Source organism: Phascolarctos cinereus, unplaced genomic scaffold (genome assembly GCF_003287225.1).
Source record: "Phascolarctos cinereus isolate Bilbo 61053 unplaced genomic scaffold, phaCin_HiC Scaffold_1;HRSCAF=81, whole genome shotgun sequence".
Classification (NCBI taxonomy): Eukaryota; Metazoa; Chordata; class Mammalia; order Diprotodontia; family Phascolarctidae; genus Phascolarctos; species Phascolarctos cinereus.
In genome coordinates, this window is record NW_027555514.1 from 18,320,795 (window position 1) to 18,341,183 (window position 20,389).

Consider the following 20,389-nt stretch of genomic DNA (forward strand, 5'->3'; position numbering starts at 1 on the left):
TAAAATGTCCTTTTTTGTTTCTTTAGAAATAACGTTTACTTCTGAATTCCTTTCCAAAATCACTGGAAAACTCCTTGGAAAGGTAGGAGATAGACCAGAACAAAAGGAAAAAAAAGAGATTTCTTAGGGAAATGGCACAGATAACCAAACTTATCTAAATGGCTTAAGAAGTGGTCAGGATCAGGAGATCAGGACCCACCCAAGAGAAGGGCCCACTTCCTTTGAAAAGGAGGCACTTCCACTATCTTGGATTAGCTTTAGATATTCCTATAGGTGGAGAGTAGCCTGGTAGATTCCTTCCAGGGACTGGTCCAGGAAGAATGACAGTTTATTGCACAATTCCAAAGTGTTGACCCAGACTCTATTTTACACATATTGTGATTTTCTTTCTCTGGATTCCAAAAAATGTCCTTTAAAATTGTCTCAAGGCAGAGAATAATGTCTGGGACCCACCACTCTAGGATAGCTTGGGCATCTCTTTCTCCAAGATACAAACAGCTTGGACACAGGTTCATGTTAAATTAAATATAATTGCTTTTGGCAGACTTGAGCCCAAATTTCAGAGTACAATTAGGTTTTATTTTTTTAAACAATAGGGTGCAATAATATGCCATTTCATTCATTTGCTCAAGCATTCCACCAGCGGATCACACTACCTTAGTTTCTAATTCTTTGCTTCCACAAAGAGCTGCTGTAAATGTTTTCATCTTTCTTTGATCACTTTGGGGTATGGGATTAGTAATGGGATCACGGGGTCAAAGGGCATGTACATACATTTTAGCAACTTTTAGGGCAGTTACAAATTACTTTCTAGAATGCTGGATCAATTCACAGCTCTACCCACAGTGTTTTTTAATATTTGTCATTTTCCACTTTTTGTCAACTTTTCTAATGGGATGGGTGTGATGTGGAAGCTCAGAATTGCTATAATTTACATTATTCTAATTATTAGTAATTTGGAGCATTTATTCACATGGCTATTGATATCTTGGATTTCTTGTTTAGAAAACCATTCATAACCTGGGATAGATGATTAATTAGACCCCAATTTTATTGGCCCCCTATTTTATTCCAATCAATATTAATCAGCTTGATATGATTCCATAGGGGTGCTGATTATGTATTCTGATAGTAGGCCTCACAGCTGTGAATTGCAGATTTCAAGTTCACCTGCTTAATCATAGGAACAAACTAGGGACCTGCACCCTTTCTTCCTGCTGAGCCAGGGACCAAGCCCAGCATGGTGGAAGTGACTCAGTTATATGGAAAGTCCTCTAGCCATTTCATTGCCCCTCCACCCTTCCTTATCCCCTTATCATTTGGCCAATGGGTGGCCCTGGTGGCCAGACTGTGGCCTGCCCTTCTCCTTTGACATCCACTTATCAGCCCAACCCAAGGAGCCTGCTCATCCCCTTGGTGGGCAAGATAGGTTTCTTAAGATCCACTCACTATCTCATTGTTTGTCAACAATGACAATCTGTATGTTGTGCAGACCCTTCTGGAGGGTCAAGGGCAAGGTCCACCAACTTGAGATTCTGTATTTTTTGGTCTACTCCACCTGTACTGTCTGGGTATCAAGCACTATGAAACTAAGGCCTTCAAGGAAGGGGGCATCTCAGATTGTAAGGAAGATCTGAGGACTACTTCATTAGAGGGGACCATAGGCCCTTTAATAAAATACCATTGGATCAAAGCTCTGCCTCAGCTGTTTTTCTTGCAGACTGGACAATTTCAAAACCCACAGCCTTTGACCATTTATCAGCTGGGGAATAGTTCTTACTCTTATTGCAAAAAAAAAAAAATTTCCCGCAGTTAACTGTTTCCCTTCTAATTTTAGCTACATTGCTTTTGTTTGTATAAAAACTTTTTTTCATTTTATATGATTGAAATTGTTTATTTTATTATCTTCAATTGTTTCTGTGCCTTGTTTGGTCACGAACTCTCCCTAGCCATAGCTCCAAAAGGCAATTTCTTCTTTGCCAGCAGCCTACCCTCTATTGGATGACCTCTGAGTTCCCTCCCCATTTAAAATGTCAAGTTTTTTGATAGCAAGCCTATGCATAGGCCGAGGCCAGGAAGGTGAAGGATGTCATCACTGGTGCCAATCAGGCTGCCATATTATGCACGGAGACAGGGGAAAACTAAGTAAGATTTCAAGTCAGGTCAGTAAGGTTTCCAAGAGCAGGGATTAATACTAACAGTTATCATAATTCAGTATCATAATATCATGGTTGTAGTACTCCCCAGTCATAGTATCATAATAACACTAGCATGGTCATTCAGCTAGTGAGAATTAAGGGCAGTTATTGAACCCTATATCATCTTGAGTCCATGACCAATACGGTATCTTTTACACCAAAGAATGCTCAAGCTGGGCTTGTTGTAACAAGGAGGGCTGAAGGTCTGTGGCTTTAGGGATTCTTTAATCAGGGGTGGCCCAATTTAGGTGGTGGTACTCTTTGTCTTAAAGACCTTGACCCTTAGAATAATTCTGAGATGAAGAAAAACCCCAGAGAGATAGAGTTCCTGGGAAATTAATAATCAATTTATTCATTAGGCTAGCTGGTAATCAATTACTTGATGGTCAGTGGTTTCTCTTGGTAACCAAAGACAAGGGAGATCCTGAAATGCCTTAAATACCTTCTGAAAGGGAACTCCCTTGACAAGAGAAAATCAACCCTGATTCACCAATCATTTAATGAGGAGGCGGGCTAAAAGTCTTCAGCTCCTCCTGCTGAGAGCCTTGGCTTGATCAGCAAACTCAAGGCATCTGGGCAAGGGGAAGCCATCTCCATCTGGACCTCCTTGTCTAGTATTCTCCTTCATGAGCTGGGTTGCCCTGGACGCCAATGAAGAGGACAAAGGGCACCAAGGGCAGGGGCTTCTTCCTCCAGCATTCTGTTTAAACTCTAAATAGCAGTTAGGTCTCCCAGCTGGGTGGGATCCTCGTGCCCAGAGGGCTAGGGGTGAATCTCATCACTCAGCCAAGCTTAGAGATTTTCTAATCTTCTCCTTTTTTAATTTTTTAGCCTTTTTATTGAAAGTTTTGAGTTCCAAATTCTATGCCTGCCTCCCTCCCTTCCCAGAGACGGGAAGCAATCAGATATAGGTTATACCTGTGAGACTATGTAAAACAGTTCCGTATTAGTCATTTTGTATGAGTTGAATAAAAGGAAAAAATGAGAGAAAGAAAGTGAAAAGCAGCGTGCTTCAGTCTGTATTCAGACAACATCTGTTCTTTTTCTGGAGGTGGATACTGTGCTTCATCATTAGTCCTTTCGGATTGTGTTGGATCGTTGTATTGCTGGGAACAGCTAGGTCATTCACAGCTCTTCATTGAACAATATCGCGATCACTGTGTACAAGACGGTATTTCACTTTGCATCAGTTCATGTGAGTCCTTCCAGGTCTTTCTGAAATCATCCTGCTGGTCATTTCTTATAGCACAATAATATTCCATTACAATCACCACAGCTTGTTTAGCCATTCCCAATCGATGGGCATCCCTTTGATTTCCAATTCTTTGCCACCACAAAAAGAGCTGCTAGAAATATTTTTGTACAAAGAGGTCCTTTTCCCTTTTTTTGGATGTGTTTAGGATATAGACCTAGTAGAGACCTCCTTTTTAGGAGCTGCGTTTTAACAGAAGGGAAGAGAGTGGATCACAAATTAATGATTAATTATTAATAACAGTATAATATGAATTTCTCTCAATTCCAAGCCTTGGGGGTGCGGAGATGAGGTATTTTACTTATCCACCACGGAGCATCCACTCTGTAAATGGAAAATCATGTCTCAAGACAGAATTCATTTTTTTGGTCATAGGTGGAGATCTGAGTGACACAAGACCCTCCATTAGGTGAGTTTCTAGCACTGGAAGTCCTGGTTGGCTAATCAATAAATCAACAAGCATTTATTAAGTGCCTACTATGAGCTAGGCACTAATGCTATTATAGGCTTTTAGGCTACTAAGGAAAAAACAGTCCCTGCCCTCAAGAATCTTATATCCTATTAGGAAATAACATATGCAATCAATCAATTAAAATAAGGGAATTTTTACCTTTGTAATAATAGCTAGTATTTATATGCTGCTTACTGTGCATTGTATATGCTATATACAAGGCTTAGGGCTTACAAGAATGTTCGACCTATTTCTCTTATTTAATCCTTACAACAACTCTGAGAGGTAGGTGCTATTATCCTGCATTTTACAAATGAGGAAACTGAGGCAGACAGAGATGAAGTGACTAGCCCAGGGTCACGGGGTTAGTAAAGATCTGAGGCCGGATATGAATTCCTGCCCGCACCCCAAATCCAACACTGTCCAGCTACCTCTAACGAGCATTTATTAAGCACCCGCTGTCTGTTCAGGCCCAGTGCTAGATGCTGGGATGCCAAGGCAAAGAATACAAACTGCCTAATTTCAAGGCGCTCACATAATAACAGGGGACAACTGAGGTTTCTTTGGAGCATTTGGTTCCTTTCTGCACTGTCACTCAGACTTACCCCAGATTTCAAATAAGCTGAAGCGTTCCTTCTCATTTTGAATGATGAATTTTAATTTTACTGACTATAAAGTGAGAATAAACAAATTTCAATCCTTATGTCACCTGGCCAAATTGCTTAAAATTTATAATTTCACTGGAGTTATTTACTACCAATTAGTCTCCTACTCAAAATAATATCCTGTAAAAGGATTAGTGTTGTGCTAAAAATATTTTTGTAACTTCACTTACTACATTAATAGCCTGTGTATATTTTTAGCATATTTTTAAAAGTACCCTAGAGCCTTGAAGCCTAATGGCTTACTCAGTCGTCTTCAGGGTGGGCATGAAATATACTTTGTGCTCAGATATCAGTCTGGCTGGAGCAAAGAACAAAATAAGCTACTGCCCAGCATCAATACAGAAATGACAAGTGACTTCACTGCATGCTGACTCATCACCATTCAGATTTGCTGCCATTATCTTCCCAGAGTGCCTGGATGAGTCAAAAGCAGATATTCCTAGGCAAAGAGACCAGCATGGATGGAGTGCTGGCCCTGGAGTCAGGAGAACCCGAGTTCAAATCCAGCCTCAGGTACATACTCATTGTGAGACCCTGGGCAAGTCACTTCATCCTGCTTGCCTCAGTTTCCTCATCTGTAAAATGAGCTGGAAAAGGACAGGGTAAACCTCTCCAGTATCTTTTCCAAGAAAACACAACAAGGGGTCACAAAGAGTCGGACAAAGGTAGTGCATAGAGCACGGGCCCTGAAGTCAGGAGGACCTGAGTTCAAATGAGGCCTCAGACACATAACACTCCCTAGCTGTGTGACTCTGGGCAAGTCACTTAACCCCAATTGCCCCACAAAAACAAAAAAACAAACAAAAAAAAGAGTTGGACAGGACTGAAACAACTGAACCGCAGCCTGAGTAGCCAGAGAGACTGATCCTTCCCAGACCACCTGACCCGCTCCCCGCTCGAGGTAGCTGGGCCCATCTCAAGTTCAGAATCTGAAGTTCAGTTCTTGAGGAGAAGGCATTTCTAGAGCTCTTTGGGGGTCTAGCAACTTCTTCACAGTGCAGAGGTTCTTAACTTTGGGGCTCATGGATAGATTTTGGGGCCATGAACTTGGATAGGAAAGAATTACATCCTTCTTTCAATATAACTGGTTAACTTGGTCATCTTATGTATTTTATTTAGTGCATTTACAAACATTCTGAGGAGGCTATAGGTTTCACTAGATTGTCAAAAGGGTAGAAGATTAAAAAAAAAAAAGGAAGAAAGAAAAGGAAGTCAAAGATGGCCTGCTCTAGTGGAGAGAGAGCCAGCCTTACAGCCTTGAACTCCTGAAGGCAGACCCTGCCTGTGATGTCTGCTGGGCCTGTGACCCTCTCAGTCTCCCAAGCAACTCCCTAAGATTATAAAACCCATGCATACCTGCACTGGTGGAAGGAGTTCCCTCCCCTGGGAGTTCCCTATAGCCAGTCCTCATCCTCCCTCCCTCTGATAACACAATGTAAACATTTAGGCTAAAGTTCTTCTCCAGTGTTTCATCACAGGGTTGCTGTCACTCTGGGTTCTCCCAGCTAGGGCAGCATGAGTCCTGCCTGCTCCTACTGCTCTGGCCAGGCTTCAAGTACAGCTCTACTAGTGGATTTGTTTGAGGACAAGATTAGCTAAGTTTGAAGGGCTGGCTGCGGGGTGTTTGGCTTTCAGCCTTCCTCCAAGAAGGTCTGGTAAATGGTAGGTGGAGAATGTAATCAACTTGCTTGCCTTTTCAAGGAGTGGGGAGGGAAGGGAGAGAATTTAGAATTAAAAATGAAAAAAACAAATGTCAAAAAATTTTTGTTTATGTGTAACTGAGAAAAAAATAAAATGAAAATGAAAATTTAAAAATAGTGGTGGAAATAAAAATTAAATGTAAAAAAAAAGTGATGAGTGGAGAAAGGGCTCCCACTGATGACACCAAATAAAATCATCGATTGAAGAGTAAGGTCTGTCCTCCGGCTGGAGGCCTACTCAGTGCCTTAGCTTCCTGGGACCCCGAATTATTCCCAGAGAATCTGCCTCTGGTGCAGGGATTTCTCTTACTAGAATCTGTGTTTCACGATTGTTCACCTCATTTTAAGGTGCTAAGACTCCAGGTTTTGTGCTTGGTCACTGGCCCCCTGGGGTCTGAAATCTGCTGCCGGGATCCTTTATTTCCAGCTCCTCTGCTGCTGTGATCCCGCTGCCAACCCCAGCAGCCACACGCACAGTGCGGCTCTTACCTGTGCACTTCCCTTCTCCTCCACTGTCCTCTAAATCACATACTTTCTCATTTTGAATATTTTAACGGTTGGCTCTTCTTTGATGCCTAGAAAGATGGCCAGGTCTCCCTCATGCTTTGAAAACTCCTTTATTCACCACTGCTATTCCATTGGGTTATTGTCCTTCTAGACGCTTTCTCTGCTTTGTAGTCAAATTCCTAGAAAAAGTTGTCTACACTCACTGCCCTCCTAGTCCTCAACCCCTTCTAATTTAGCTCTAACCTCCTATTCCCCTGAAGCTTCTCTCTCCAAGGCTACCAGTGATCTTGCAAATTGCTAAAGACAGTTAAGAGGCATTGTGAACAGAGAATGAAACCTGGAGTCACGAAGAACTGAATGCAAATCCTGCCTCATATATAAGCTGTGTGACCCTGGGTAAGTCACTTAACTTTCTCAGCCTCAGTTCCCACATTTGTAAAATGGAGAAAACAATAGCGCCTAGCCTACAAGGTTATTATAGGATCCAATGTGGTAACACAAGCATGGCACTGGGCAGACCTTGCAATGTGATGTAAACGTTGGCTATGAGTCTCATCTGAATTGATCTTTCTGAAGCTTCTGACCCTGGGCTACCTCACCGCTCTTTCTGGCTTCTTTGACATTGACCTTTCTTCTATCACCTGTCTGACGCACAGCTCCCCTTCCGCCTCCTTGGCTGGATCATCATCCTTGTCCGGCTGGATCTTCCTCAGCTAAAATGTGAACCTTCTGAGGGAAGGGTCAGTTTCAGTTTTTGTCTCTGTATCTCAGCAAGTCTCTGGTAGTAGTAATATTATTACTAGTAGTAGCAGTACTACTGTTACTAGTAGTAGCAGCACCACCACTACTACTAGTTGTGGGATAGGTCCCCTTTATCCTTCTAGTTGACAGGCAATGAAGGAGCATTTGTTTAACACCTATTCATAGCGCAAACACATCGATAGCAATCGACAGGGTTGAAGGTTAATAGTAATAATGATGATGGCGATAGCCAACATGCGTTACTTACATTATTTCATCTGATCTTCCTAGCGGTAATAACAACTCACATTTTCATAGCATTTTAAAGTATATGAAGCATTTCCCTCAAAGCAGGTAGGATCTGAACCCAGGTCTCCCCTCTCTTTTCCCTAGTATACTGATACCCTTCAAAAGGAATTTCTGCACAGCCTAGATTTTCCCTCTAACAATAATGACTCATTTGCACAAATACTTTCTTGACATAAACCAGTGAGACACAGCAGGTATCATTATCTCTAGTGACCTGTCCAAGGTAACACAGGTACAAGATGGTAGGGCTGGGATTCCTTGCCCTGTCTTCCTGTCCAGTTCAGGTCTGATTGCAAGCCTGGAGTTCTTTTTATCTGCTGGTACTGTAAGTTCTCTGTGTGATGAGATTGTTGTGAGATGGTGAGGCCCTGAAGATCCCTATCTCCTTAGCTCACAAACTGTCTCTCTTAATTATCCCCATTTTATGCTGAATTTGACCTACTTACAGGTTTAAGAAAAGGCAGTGAGGATGAACCCAGGAGACTAGACAGGTCCTGGCTGTGGGGGCTGAGAGCCCCTGGAACCTCTCTCAGACTAAATCACAGATCAGCTGCTGGTCTGTACCGGTGAAGGAGTGTCCTCCCCGGGCAGTTCCCCATACTAATGAAATCACAAAGTCCAGAACACACACACACACACACACACACACACACACACACACACACACACACACACACACACACACCAATGGCAGTGTGGGAATCAGGACAGAATCTGGTTTCAAATCCCACTTCTGATACTGGCTGTCTGACCGGGGCCAAGTCACTTTTTACCCCTAAGTGCTTCTCCTTTATGAGAAACAGCAGGTATAACATATAGAGGGCTGGCCTTAAAGTTAGGAAGACCTGGGTTCAAGTTCTGCCCCTGATTCATGAGTAGAAGCTTTCAGACCCTAGGTTACTGACTGATTGTCATTTACATACACCTGTGGGGTGAATTAATGGGCAGAGTGTTTCCTACTCCTTTGAAATAACTGGTCTAGCTCCCCCCCCCCCATGCATTTACATACTCATGGTCTTTCCTGAGCGATTGTTTTTGGAATGGGAAAGCATGACATTAAAGTCTCTGAAATAAATTAGAAGTTGCATTTGTTACTTGCAAATACTCATTGTATTCAAGGATTTCTGCAATAGGTTTTCTCAGAGGCAATCTTGGATGACACAGGGGTCTCAGTAGTCTTGGCCTTTCTAACGTTCCAGAGTCGATATTTTCACAATGGCCATCTCTAGTGACCTTTGGCATAACAGTGGTGTCCAATTAGCCTAAGCATAACAGAATCATGGCAAAGGGCACAGTGGCAGGATGGAGGGCATAGGGAGTCAGGAGGAAGTATATTAAGCAGAAGGGAAGATGCCAAAGGATAAATTAGTAGCAGCACATGTCCTCTGCATAAGCAGTGAGGCCAAGGCCAAGATCACAGCCCCAGTGTGGAATCTCTGTTAGCTCCCATGTCACCAGACTTCAACCTTAGACCTGGTCAGCATTCTCCACACGTGGGCCATCGACTCACAAGAGGTACCAACAAGGGAGTGTGACTAGATCAGTGCAAATCTATAACCACGAAAAGGATTTTATGAATTAGTCTGCATTTATTAAACACCAAATGTGTGCTAGGCCCTGTGCTAAGCATTACAAAGAAAGGCCAAAGACAGTCCCTGCCCTCGAAGAGCCCCCTGTCTCATGGGGGAGGAAACACATAAACAACCATATACACAAAAGCTATAGCATATATTGGGGAGAGAATCACCAGAGGGGAGGGGGGAAGAGTATGGGAGCAAAGGAACAGTTTTATGAGGTTCTGATTAACGACCAGCTCCCTTCAAGGTTCAGTGCAGAGACTCCTTCCACAGCATCTCCCCCAATTATTAGTGATCTCTCCCTTGTGGTTTGGTCATGTCTGACCTTTTGTAACCTCATTTGAGATTTTCTTGGCAGAGGTACTGGAGCGGTTTGCCATCTCCTTCTCCAGCTCATTTTACAGATGAGGAAACTGAGGCAACCAGAGTTAGGTGACTTGTCCAGGATCACACAGCTAGCAAGTGTCTGAGGTCACATTTGAACTCAGGTCTTCCTGATTCCAGGTTCTATCCACTGAGTCATCTAGCTGCCCCAATCTCTCCCAAGGATGAGGCAAATGAATTTGCCTTGCTACTGACACTCAGGCCGGGCTGCTGTTGGATTGTCCTTCTGTGCTGGAAGAGGACCACGCCATGACGCCATGACAGGCAAGTGAATTGGATTTAAGTGAGGGAGGGCATGCAAAGTCACCAGCCTCACTCTCTCCTTGGGAGCCATCTGGGTCCAGTGGCAAGACAGAGATCAGGACCACTGGAGATGGCCTGGGGCCTTTTCTAACTTTAACAGGTCTCAGTCTGACTGAGGCACGGCCATTAAGGCTTAATAAAAAATGAGGCAAAGAATGGCCTCTTTAAAAAAAAAAAAAGATCTGAGAGGGGAGGACCCTCAGGGTTTCTGGCCAAAATAGAAACAATTGTTATATTTATTTTCATTCTGAGCCAATCTGAGCCCAAACAGTGACCAAGAAGGGCTGGGTCTGGGACCAGAGTGATTTGGGGTTAAGGCTGGTCTTTAAGAGAAAAAAATAAACCACAAAAAGTTTCAGAGATTAAAATTTACATTCCCTTTGGGCAGAGGACTGGCAGGTAAGGGTATGGTACCCTACATAGAGAGAGAAGAAAGAAGAGAAGGGAAAGAAAGGAAAGGAAGGAGAAAAGAAAGATGGAAGGAAGGAAAGAAGGAAAGAAAGGAAGAAAGGAAAAGCTTGAAAGGGCCAAGATCCCCCACTGCATCCTGGGCCATCTCCAGTTATTCTGATCCGCATCTGGCCACTGGACCCAGACGCTTTGGAGGAGAAATTGAGGCTGGTGACTTTGCACAGCCCTGCCTCACTTAAATCCAATTTACTTGCGTGTCATGGCACCACCTCCCTGACATCATGGTCCTCTTTGTGGACGAAGGACAAACAGCAACCTCTGTGAATACAGAAGGAGTTGGCCACTAGGGACCACACTTGTATAGTTGGCCAACAGCTGGGCAGCAAATCTTAGAGTCACTGTTAAGCAATGAGGACGCCAGGCTGGGTCTCCCCCTGCATCTCCAGTCCCAAAGCACTCCAGTTCTAGAGATTCTGGGAGGGTAGAGAACTGTCCTCAGGTACAGTTGACTGCCTTTCTTCCTGTAAAGCCATCTTCCTTAGCATTTCCATACTAGGTGGTGCAGTGGACAGAGTGCTGGGCCTGGAGTCAGGAAAACATCTTCCTGAGTTCACATCTGGTCTTAGTAGTTGTGCGACCCTGGGCAAGTCATTTCACTCTGTCTCAGTTTCCTTATCTGTCAAATGAGCTGGAGAAGAAAATGGCAAAACCACTCTGATATCTCTGCCAAAAACACAAACAAAAAACACAACCCAAAACAAAACCCAACCCAAATGAAGAGTCTGACACAACTGAGACTTCTGAATAACAACACCCTTCTCGCAACCTAAAAGCTTCTTTTAAAAAAAAATTAATTTATTTTGATTTATCAACAATCCCTTCCATATGCTTTAAATTAAAAAAAAGTTTAAAATTTTTCTCCCCCTTCCTCCCCCTAAAAGCTTCTCTTAAACGCCTATTACATACCTGCAAGGCACAATGCTGGGCTGCAGGGGATTCAGAGATAAAATTTAAAAGTCTCTGCCCTTAAGGAATTTACATTCTCCAGCACCTCCAGGCACCACATAAATAGATTGTTTACTGTGTGATTTCAGGATTGAAGGAAAGCGAACAAATGAAGGGATAAAGAAAGGAGCCGAGCTTGAGGGAAGTTAGGGAGTATAAACGGCAGAGGGGAGTAGTTTACAAGTTCCACTACTGGTGTCAGCCTGGGCTGAGATTGGGAGGTGGGGGATCTGCTGCTGAGTTTGGAGAAACAGCTTGTATCCAATTTGACTGGATCTCTGAGTGTGTGAAGGTAAGTAATATGAAATATTCTGGAAAGGTACGCTGCAATCAGGTGATGCAGGGCCTTATATGGCAGCCTGAAGAATTTGTGTTTAGCTTAGAGGCAAAAGGAAATCACTGGGAAGCATTTCTTTCCTGTTCTCTCTTACCAGGAAACCTCCTCTTGCCACAAAGATAAAAAAATGAACAAAAAAAATAGTTTGGTAAAACCAGCCAACACATTGTTTTCATCTGACAGAATAAGTCCCATGGACCAATTCACAGTTACCAAAGTGAGTTAGTGCATGCCTCCTACAACCCTCCAATGTCAACTGGATCCATTTTTTCTTGCTTTTGCTGATTTTCTGGGTGTGAGGCAAAAGCTCTGAAAGCTCTTTAGCAGGCAAAGCATTTTCCTTTGGCAGCTGTGTGGAGAACAGATTGGAGAGGGAGGCAACTGGAAAACTTGGAGTCTGATTAGTTGTTTTGGCAGAAGTCTAGACAAGAGGCCATGAGGGCCCGACAGCTCGATGAATGGAGAGAAGAGGACAGCTTTGAGATACGCTGTGGATAAAGAATAGACCAGGCTTGGCAACTGACTGGGTGTGATGAGGATGGGTGAGAGGGATGCCAAGGTAGTGCACTTGGGATGATGGGATGGTGATGCCTTCAACAGACAGAGGAATGTCTGGAAGGGAAAGGATGGGAATGGGGGAGGAAGGTAGTAAGCTCTGTTTTGTACACATCGTCCACACTGATTTCAAGAGGCCTATGTGATATCCAATTGGAGATGTCCAGTAGGCGGTTGCTGGTGTGGGAATGGAGCTCAGGAGAGAGAATGGGACTGAGTCTGTCTATCCTATTCATCTCCACCACGGTTAACCTTTTGGTGTGGATCCAGGCTGTGTTAAAAGGGGTGTGTGTGTGTGTGTGTGTGTGTGTGTGTGTGTGTGTGTGTGTGTGGTGGCAGAGATCAGGGCCTATTAAATAGAGCTATGCATTCACACAGCACATCTGCTCTCCAAACCATTCTTTGGTCTCTCCTGTTGGGAGTGTAGCATGTTTGTAGCTGTTGGCCTTTACTTTTCCCTCCATCCTGGGTGTCAAGAGATAAACTGAGTCCCCTACATGAGAAGTGAAACACTCCCTCAGTCATGGGTCTCCCAGAACGAGTGTATTTATAGTACACTAGAGAGAAGGGCCCCAGTGAAAGCTCAAATTTTATTTGTATTGGAACATTCCTTTGCCCCTTGACAATACAGGGATCCCACTGTGAAATAACAGCCATTCCAATGTGTGCTTTCAGAAACATGTTTCTTATGCCCATTGTAGTCTGTGAAGCTGCCAAGTCTCACACCTTAGGACCACTCTTTCTTTCTGCCACAGACAAAAAAATTCTCATATATACAAGCAGAATTAACATGTCTGCTCTCACCTACTCCCATGTGAACAAAGTTACAAATTTCATCAATCTCACTCAGACAGTTTTAGGAGTATGGGCAGCTCTGGCAACCTTTAAATGGGCTTCTTCATCAGTTCTAATTAAGTGTCAGAACAGAAAATCCAAAGTGTGCAGAAAGACTTTTTCCTTTCCAGAGAATGTTAGCAATGTGGGATGTCTACTCTGTTCCAAAGACAGGTCTGTACTATTTTTTCTGGAAGCTGAGACTACTGTCCCACAGTCCTGCACTCCACTTCCTTACCACTGTCTTCAAGGTTCATGGAAAGGGCCATTTTCTCCAAGAAGGCCTCCCTGATGCCTTCAGCTGCTAGGGCCTTCCCCTCTCTAAACTCCCCCCCACAAAAGGACCTCCAACAACTACCTTGTATCTCTTCAAATCTACTTAAACACGTGCAAACCGTGTCGTCCTTAGTCTGTAAACTCATTGAGGGCAGTGATTCTTTGTACATAAGAGACCCTTAATGAAAGCCGTTGCTCCATCACACTCTAGAATGAAACCTGGTTACTTTTTCCACAAGAATTCTTGGAGAACAAAAATGAAGATGGTGATTCTGCAGTGGAAAGTGAAATAAAGATCTGGCACTAAGCCAGTTAATTTGATCAATGTAAATAAGGAAACCGCTGTATGCTAAATCAGGCAAGGGGAGGTTTATTTTTGACCTGTATTGTTGTTGGACTAAATTAACCGCCAATTTTTGCTTTACTTAGAATAGACATAGCCTTAGTAATTGATCTGGGCTGCAACTTAATTTGCTTACAAAAATTTAAAGAAACTTTTAATAAACCAATTAAACTAGAACCATTAGTATATATTTGGAAATTGTATAAATAAAGGGGTGCTATATTTAGTACACCATGAAAAGTTGGTTAATCACATTCCGTTTCTATTGGAATTTAATTCAAACCTTAAATTTAGAAGAAGAAGAAAAAAAGCAGCTTTGCTATATAGCAAAGAGAATAGCTTACATTTATATTTGTGTAGCCTTTTGGCTATAAGAAGATTCTCTCTCTCTCTCTCTCTCTCTCTCCTTATCTGATTTATTCCTTAACAACAGCTCGGTTGGGTTTATAGTCTAAGTGTGATTTATGCCCATTTTCTGGACAAGAGAGCTGAGGGGTGAGTAGTTAGGTGACAGGACTCAGTAAGTAACATCAGTGGGACTTGTTTGGAATCAAACCTTCCTTGATTCAGACTCTGGGGCCTTTTTCCCTACATATTATGTAATGGGACCCTGTCCCTCTGCATTTTAGGAGTTTGCTCAATGTGCTCAATCTTGCTCTCAGCTAATGGGTAGAGACTATGGCTCCAATTACAACATTTAGGCATTCTGGAAATAAAAAATAACAGACATTATACAGTGCTTTAAGATTCACATGTGCTCGGTGTAATTTTAATTCAAGTCAGACTATTTCCTTTGATCCTCACAATCTCTTGAGGTAGGTAGAAAGATTTTGTTATCTCCACTTTATACATGATGAAATTGAGGCTCAGAGAGGTTAATGACTTGCCCACAGTCACACCACCATAGAAGAGCCTAACTGAGATTTGAACCCAGTCCTTTCCCTAACACCACTGGGCCTTCTATTATTCCATACCACCATCTCTAAAGTTACTGAAAAGCTTCTTTAATACCCTGATGGATCTGTGATGTCAACAGGGTGGGTCCCCTGGGCCAGCGGGGACGGCAGCCTGTGTCTTCCCTTTTTGTGTGTTTTCTGAACTTGTCCCCTCTAAGTCTTGCCACAATCTACATGTTGGGGTCCTTGCTTTGGGTCTTTGGATATTTCCTGGATTCTGGTGCAACCCTGAGCCTGCGCGTCTGTTACCTTTTTACTCCTCTCCCCAGACGAGTCCTCTTCTGGGCCTGTGTGAGGATACCTTTTGCCCTATTTGCTGCATCCCGGGATAGGCTAAAGCCTCCTGACATCTATCAAACATCCTTCCATTGCCTCCTAGACCATGTACCATTTCAATTCTTTGAAGATGTCCTCTGGTTTTTGCCATATAATATTCCTAGAAGTATACAGGTGTTAAAAGATGGCATTGAGGGACTCTGTGATCCCTGAAAGTCCTATACGACTTCTAAAACGCAAGCACTCAGCCCTCTATTCGGTTCTGATCTCCACTCATCATTGCCCATTTCCAGCACCTGCTCAAGGTAAATACACTGATGGACTAACTTAATGGACTGGACATCCTCAGCACGCCACAAGACAAACTTTCTGTTGCTCCTCCCCACCCCATCTATCTCCCCTTTCTGACCCGCCCTATATTTGCCATCCTCATTTTCCTAGATACGCCATCTTTGACCCAAGGTCTTCTTGGCTATCCACTCTCTACATCCTGAAGAGTCTTCCATTGACTTGGGTCATTGGCATAAATGTGGTCCACAGCCTCCAATTTCACTGAATCAGTAAGCATTCAGGAAGCACTGACCTCGTGCCAGCCACAGGAGCTGCAAAGACAAGACATTTCATTTCTCTGCCTCCAGTTTCCCCCTGTTATTCAATCTTTCTTCATGCCACTCCCCTGTTCAAAAAACCTCATTGGCTCTGTATACCGCCTTAGTCGGATATTCAAGGCTTTCCATAAGCTAGGCCTAACTTTCTTTTTTCAACACTTTTTTTTTTTGCGTTTTTGGTGAGGCAATTGGGGTTAAGTGACTTGCCCAGGGTCACACAGCTAGTAAGTGTTAAGTGTCTGAGGCTGGATCTGAACTCAGGTCCTCGACTCCAAGGCCAGAGCTCTACTCACGGAGCCACCTTAAAACTCATCTTTCAAAAAAACCAACAACTTATCTTTCACTACCACAATCTCCTCCCTCTCAGAAGGTCAGCGCTGACTGGACTCTGAATGAATTTGAATGCCCTTATCTGACCTTATTTCATATTGATCCCTAACTTGCACTTCTTGTCCTCTTCTGGTTATTCTTCTCAACGCTTCAAGAATATGCCAAGCTCATTCCCATTTTGAAGAGTGTAAGCAAGGCTTTCCTTCCTGTCGATTCTCTGGTCTAGAATTCCCTCTGCACTGCTCTCTGGCCATTGAAATCCTACTTAATCTTCACGACCTGTTTCGGCGCCCAATCTCCCATGAAGTCAGGACAGCAGCCTTCACTAATCTCTTCTCTCTTCTCCCACGGCACAGCTGCAAAGCCTTAAGCTCCGCTGTAGGCTGGGCTGTTTGGTAATAATTGTTCTGTGTGTGTCAGTCTCATCTCCTAACCAGAGGTCAGGGCAGGAACCATATCTGGTATTTCTGCATCTCCCAGCACTGTCGAGCAGAGGAGAGCCAGGCTGTTTCACTGACCGTCTACTCAGGCAATCGAATTCAACCGGCGAGGACTGGTTTAATTAAATACTCTTCCATCAAGCCCCCCTTTACCACCTGTGCTGCAGTGTGCCTCCTTACCGTATTAAAAGGCAGTATGGTAGAGTGGGCAGTTTGGACTCAGAAGCTCAAATTTATTTCCGCTACTTGTGGCTGTGCGGTCACGGGCAGTTCAGTTTTCTCATCTGCAGAATGGGAGTACTAGATAATATCTGCAGTAAGTACTTCACAGGGCCATCATGAGGAGCGAATGAGATGGAGAACATAAAGCTTTATACACAAGTCAGCTCTCGTGGTACCTTTTTGTTGGTAGTTAACATTGTATGCACAGACTTCATCTCCCGGATGCTCCCGGAGCTGTATTTTTTATTCCTCACAGCATCTCGTGTTGGGCTGCTGTACACTCAGTTTATCTTGCTGACTGATCTTCTGATGTACCTTTCCGGGGGACAGATGCTTGGTAAAGTCACTATCACTAAAATGGAACACATTAACATATGTGAGGCTGACTAAGCCCCTGGATTTCATTTAGTTAAGAATGAAAGCTAATTGGCATAAACTCTTTACCGGGCTTAGAAATGCAAAGCAAGAAAAACTCCCAGAAAAAAACCAACCAACCAACCAACCAACCAGGGGCTGAAGTTACCAGTCCTTCCTTCTAAAGTCCCTTCAGGCAACAGTTGGTTTCACTCTCTAAAAGGTCAAGATCACAAGATGGGGATAAAAAAAATCAGAAAAATGCTTAGGAAGGTTAGTTACTGTATATAGTACCTAGTACGTATATGTGTATGTATGTAAGCACTAAGCCGGTTTTACCCACATCACAGCCTGTCACACATGTATAAATTTGTGAGTGTGCACATCACACACGTGTCTACCAGAAGCAGGAAGACAGTAAATTTACTGTGCAGGAAAGCAAAGGGTAATAATGTCAGCTTTATATACGAATGGAATTTGATACTGCATCACGTAGACAGATGGAAGGAGCTGCCCACAGGTCACAGAATCCTGGATCTGGGGCCCGAGGCTCGTTAAGGGCCGTCCATCACAAAGGAATATATGACAAATGAAGAAAGCAGAGCAATCACGTGATTTGCCCAAGGTCATACAGGTCAGTAATGTGAGTTGAGGCAAGATTAGAACCCAGGTCCCTCTGGCTCCACATTAATAAATCAACACGCATTTGTTAAGCATCTTTCTTCTGTCCCAGGCTCCGCGCTGGGCCCCAGGGGATGCAAAGACTTCGGGGTTGACCCTCGGCTGGGGGAGGTCCACAGGGCCGTCTGTGTCTGTAGATCCCTGGACATCATATACACAAGGGGAGGGGATGGTCCCTTCCACACTTCCAGGAAGAGTAATCCGATCAATTCATCCACAAGCTGAGGCTTGTTTCAGGAAGACCTGGGCTTTAAGAGTCAGGGAAACCCGAGTTCAAATCCTGCCTCGAAGCCTGCTGGCAGTGTGAGCCTGGTGAGGCCCTGAACCTGCCTGCCTCAATTTCCTCATCTGTAAAATTGGCGTGATAATAGCGCCCATCTCCCAGGGTTGCCGTGAGGATATCGTTAGGTAATATTTGGGAAGTGCTCTGCAAACCCACCTTCACGCAGTGAGCCTGCACTGGGGATACAAGCGCAGCGGCCCTGCCTGCCCTCAGGGAGCTTTCCCTCTCCCTGAGTGTCCTACGAGGGATTCGAACACTGGCAGTGACGGAGCCCTCTGGTCTTCCGAGCTCCAGGCCAAGTCTCGCGATGGGAAGGAGCAGGGGGCGGGACTCCAGACCCAGGCCGAGGCCGAGTGACAGTTCAAGCCCGGGGCCATTGCACCTGCGCCGGCAGGGCGTCCCGCCCCCCCCCCGGCCCCGCCCCTTCCTGCCCGGTGCCGCACGCGCTCGGCGGAAGCCAGCCTCCCGGAAGGACGGAAGTGACGCGCAGCCGCGGCTCGCTCGCCCCTCCCTCCGTCCCTCCCTTCCCCGCTCCTCCTCCTCCACCTCTTCCTCCTCGGTCCGTAGGTCCGTACGTCCGTCCGTCCCTCCGCCCCTCAGAGACGGCCCTTCAGCCGGTGTGTGGCCGAAGGCGCCTGGCGGCCGATGGCGACTCTGGGCGGCGGGCCTTGTTGACGCTGCCCAGCCTTTGCTGGGGCCTCGCCGGCCCTGCCTTGCTTGGGTAAGGAGCCGGGGCTGGCGGGCGGGAGGCCGGGCCGGGATTGTGACGTGCCCGCAGGGGAAAGGGGCTCCCGGGGGCGGTCGGGGCGAGAGCCGGGGTGCGGGGGAGGGGCGGGCGCTCTCTGCCTCGGAGTTTCCCTGGAAGAGGAGAGGGCTGGGGGGGGCCTGCGCTCCCCGCGAACCTCTGTAGCCCCATCGCGTATACTGTAGGTGCCCAAAGAGTGTTGGTCGGTTGACCCACTCGGGCCCTGGAGGCAGGAGAATCAGGGGCGGGGCCTTGACGAAAGGTGCCCTTCCTCCTTCCTCGGGGGTGCGGTCGAGGGCCCCGTGGGCGTGGGGCGGTCGAGAGGGGGAGGGGAGCGCGGGGCGCCGGGAGCCGGTGTTTGTGTCTCTGACAGAGGGGGCGGGGCCGGGGCCGGCCCTTCGGGAGGGGGAGGGGCTCCGCGTACTTCCGGAATGTGCCGGTCTGGGCCCGGCGCTCCGCGGGGAGCCCACTGATCTCACCGGTCCCGGGGCTGCGCTAGGGGTCACCGGATAGCGGGGGGCTGGGCAGCGCTGGAGTCTCCCTACGTCTTAACTTTGGGCTGGAGAGCAAGTGGGGTGGGTCCCGGGCGTCAGAAGTTTGTGGGTTTTAAAGAAACATCAAAGGAAATTAAGGGGGTGGTGGTTAGGCAGAGTGGGTCTGCAGGACCCTGCCCCTCATTTAGCACTTGTGGGACCTTCAGTTTGCGCGCCCCGGGCCACCTTCTGACCAGGAGCTAGAGACGAGTGGCCATCTGTCTTTCGGGAAGGGAGGGACTGTGTACCCCGGAGTTCCCTTCACTGCTGGGAGTCTGGAGGACAAATCCGGCCTCAGACACTTGCCATTCGGGGACCCTGGGCAGGTATTTTCCTCTCTGCCTGCCTCAGTTTCTTGAAACATCCATATAAAATGATGTGATGATAGCACCACCCTCCTGGAATTGTGGTGAGGATCAAGCACACGGGATAATATATCTTAAGGGGCTTAGCGCTGTGCTTACCTTCCTTTTCCCTTCCCAGTTAAGCGCATGGGTGTAGATTTTACAATATGGTAGAATTCTTAAACTGCTTTAAATATTCATATAAACAGCTCGTGTTGTTTACCCTTTTAGAGTCAGACTTACAGCTTGGAAAAGTCCAGTGTTCTTTTCATATTCTGACCTTGCAGACTGAACGTGCTGCCTATCCCCCTTGGCTAATTTATGAAACAAAATTGTGTGCAAGCCATTGCATTCCACCTGCTTGTATTCAACCTACAAATAAATACAAATTCCCTAACAGAGGCAATATAGACCTCTTTGAGGGTGAGATTTTTGACATATCTATAACATTATAAAGGATACTGCTTCTCAGAGTGCTGAGGGGCTCTTCAGGTATTCAGGTAGATATTTAACCTCTATTTGAAGGGCTTTATGCAGGAGTGAGCTAAAGCATGGATAATCTGAAGCTTTCAAAATGCTGATCTTCTTTCTTCAGGTGTCTGTAGGTGGAATATGCAATTAAAATGCAGTGTGAGTTGTACATAGTTTTTAAAAATGGATGGAGACCACTGGCCCTGGAGTCAGGAGGACCTGAGTTCAAATATGGTCTCAGACACTTCACACCTACTAGCTGTGTGATCCTGGGCAAGTCACTTAACCCAGATTGCCT

At 45.3% G+C, this 20,389-nt stretch overlaps 1 protein-coding gene and 1 long non-coding RNA gene across 4 annotated transcripts in view; one reads left to right on the plus strand and one right to left on the minus strand.

The window, feature by feature from the left end:
* Nucleotides 1–14,588: 14,588 nt before the first annotated feature.
* Nucleotides 14,589–18,431, minus strand: LOC144456289 (uncharacterized). The gene is made up of 2 exons (XR_013485275.1): nucleotides 18,155–18,431; nucleotides 14,589–17,032 (listed from the first exon to the last, which is right to left on the minus strand). It is a non-coding gene; the product is annotated as an uncharacterized LOC144456289 (long non-coding RNA).
* Nucleotides 18,432–18,490: 59 nt separating this feature from the next.
* TAX1BP1 (Tax1 binding protein 1) overlaps nucleotides 18,491–20,389 on the plus strand; it is a 79,290-nt gene continuing 77,391 nt past the window's right edge. The window contains exon 1 of one of the 3 annotated variants that reach the window (XM_020993361.2): nucleotides 18,491–18,719. The gene's annotated coding sequence lies outside the window, so the exon portion shown is untranslated. The remainder of the gene's footprint in view (nucleotides 18,720–20,389) is intronic. The other 2 variants (XM_020993359.2, XM_020993360.2) reach the window with 2 other exon arrangements.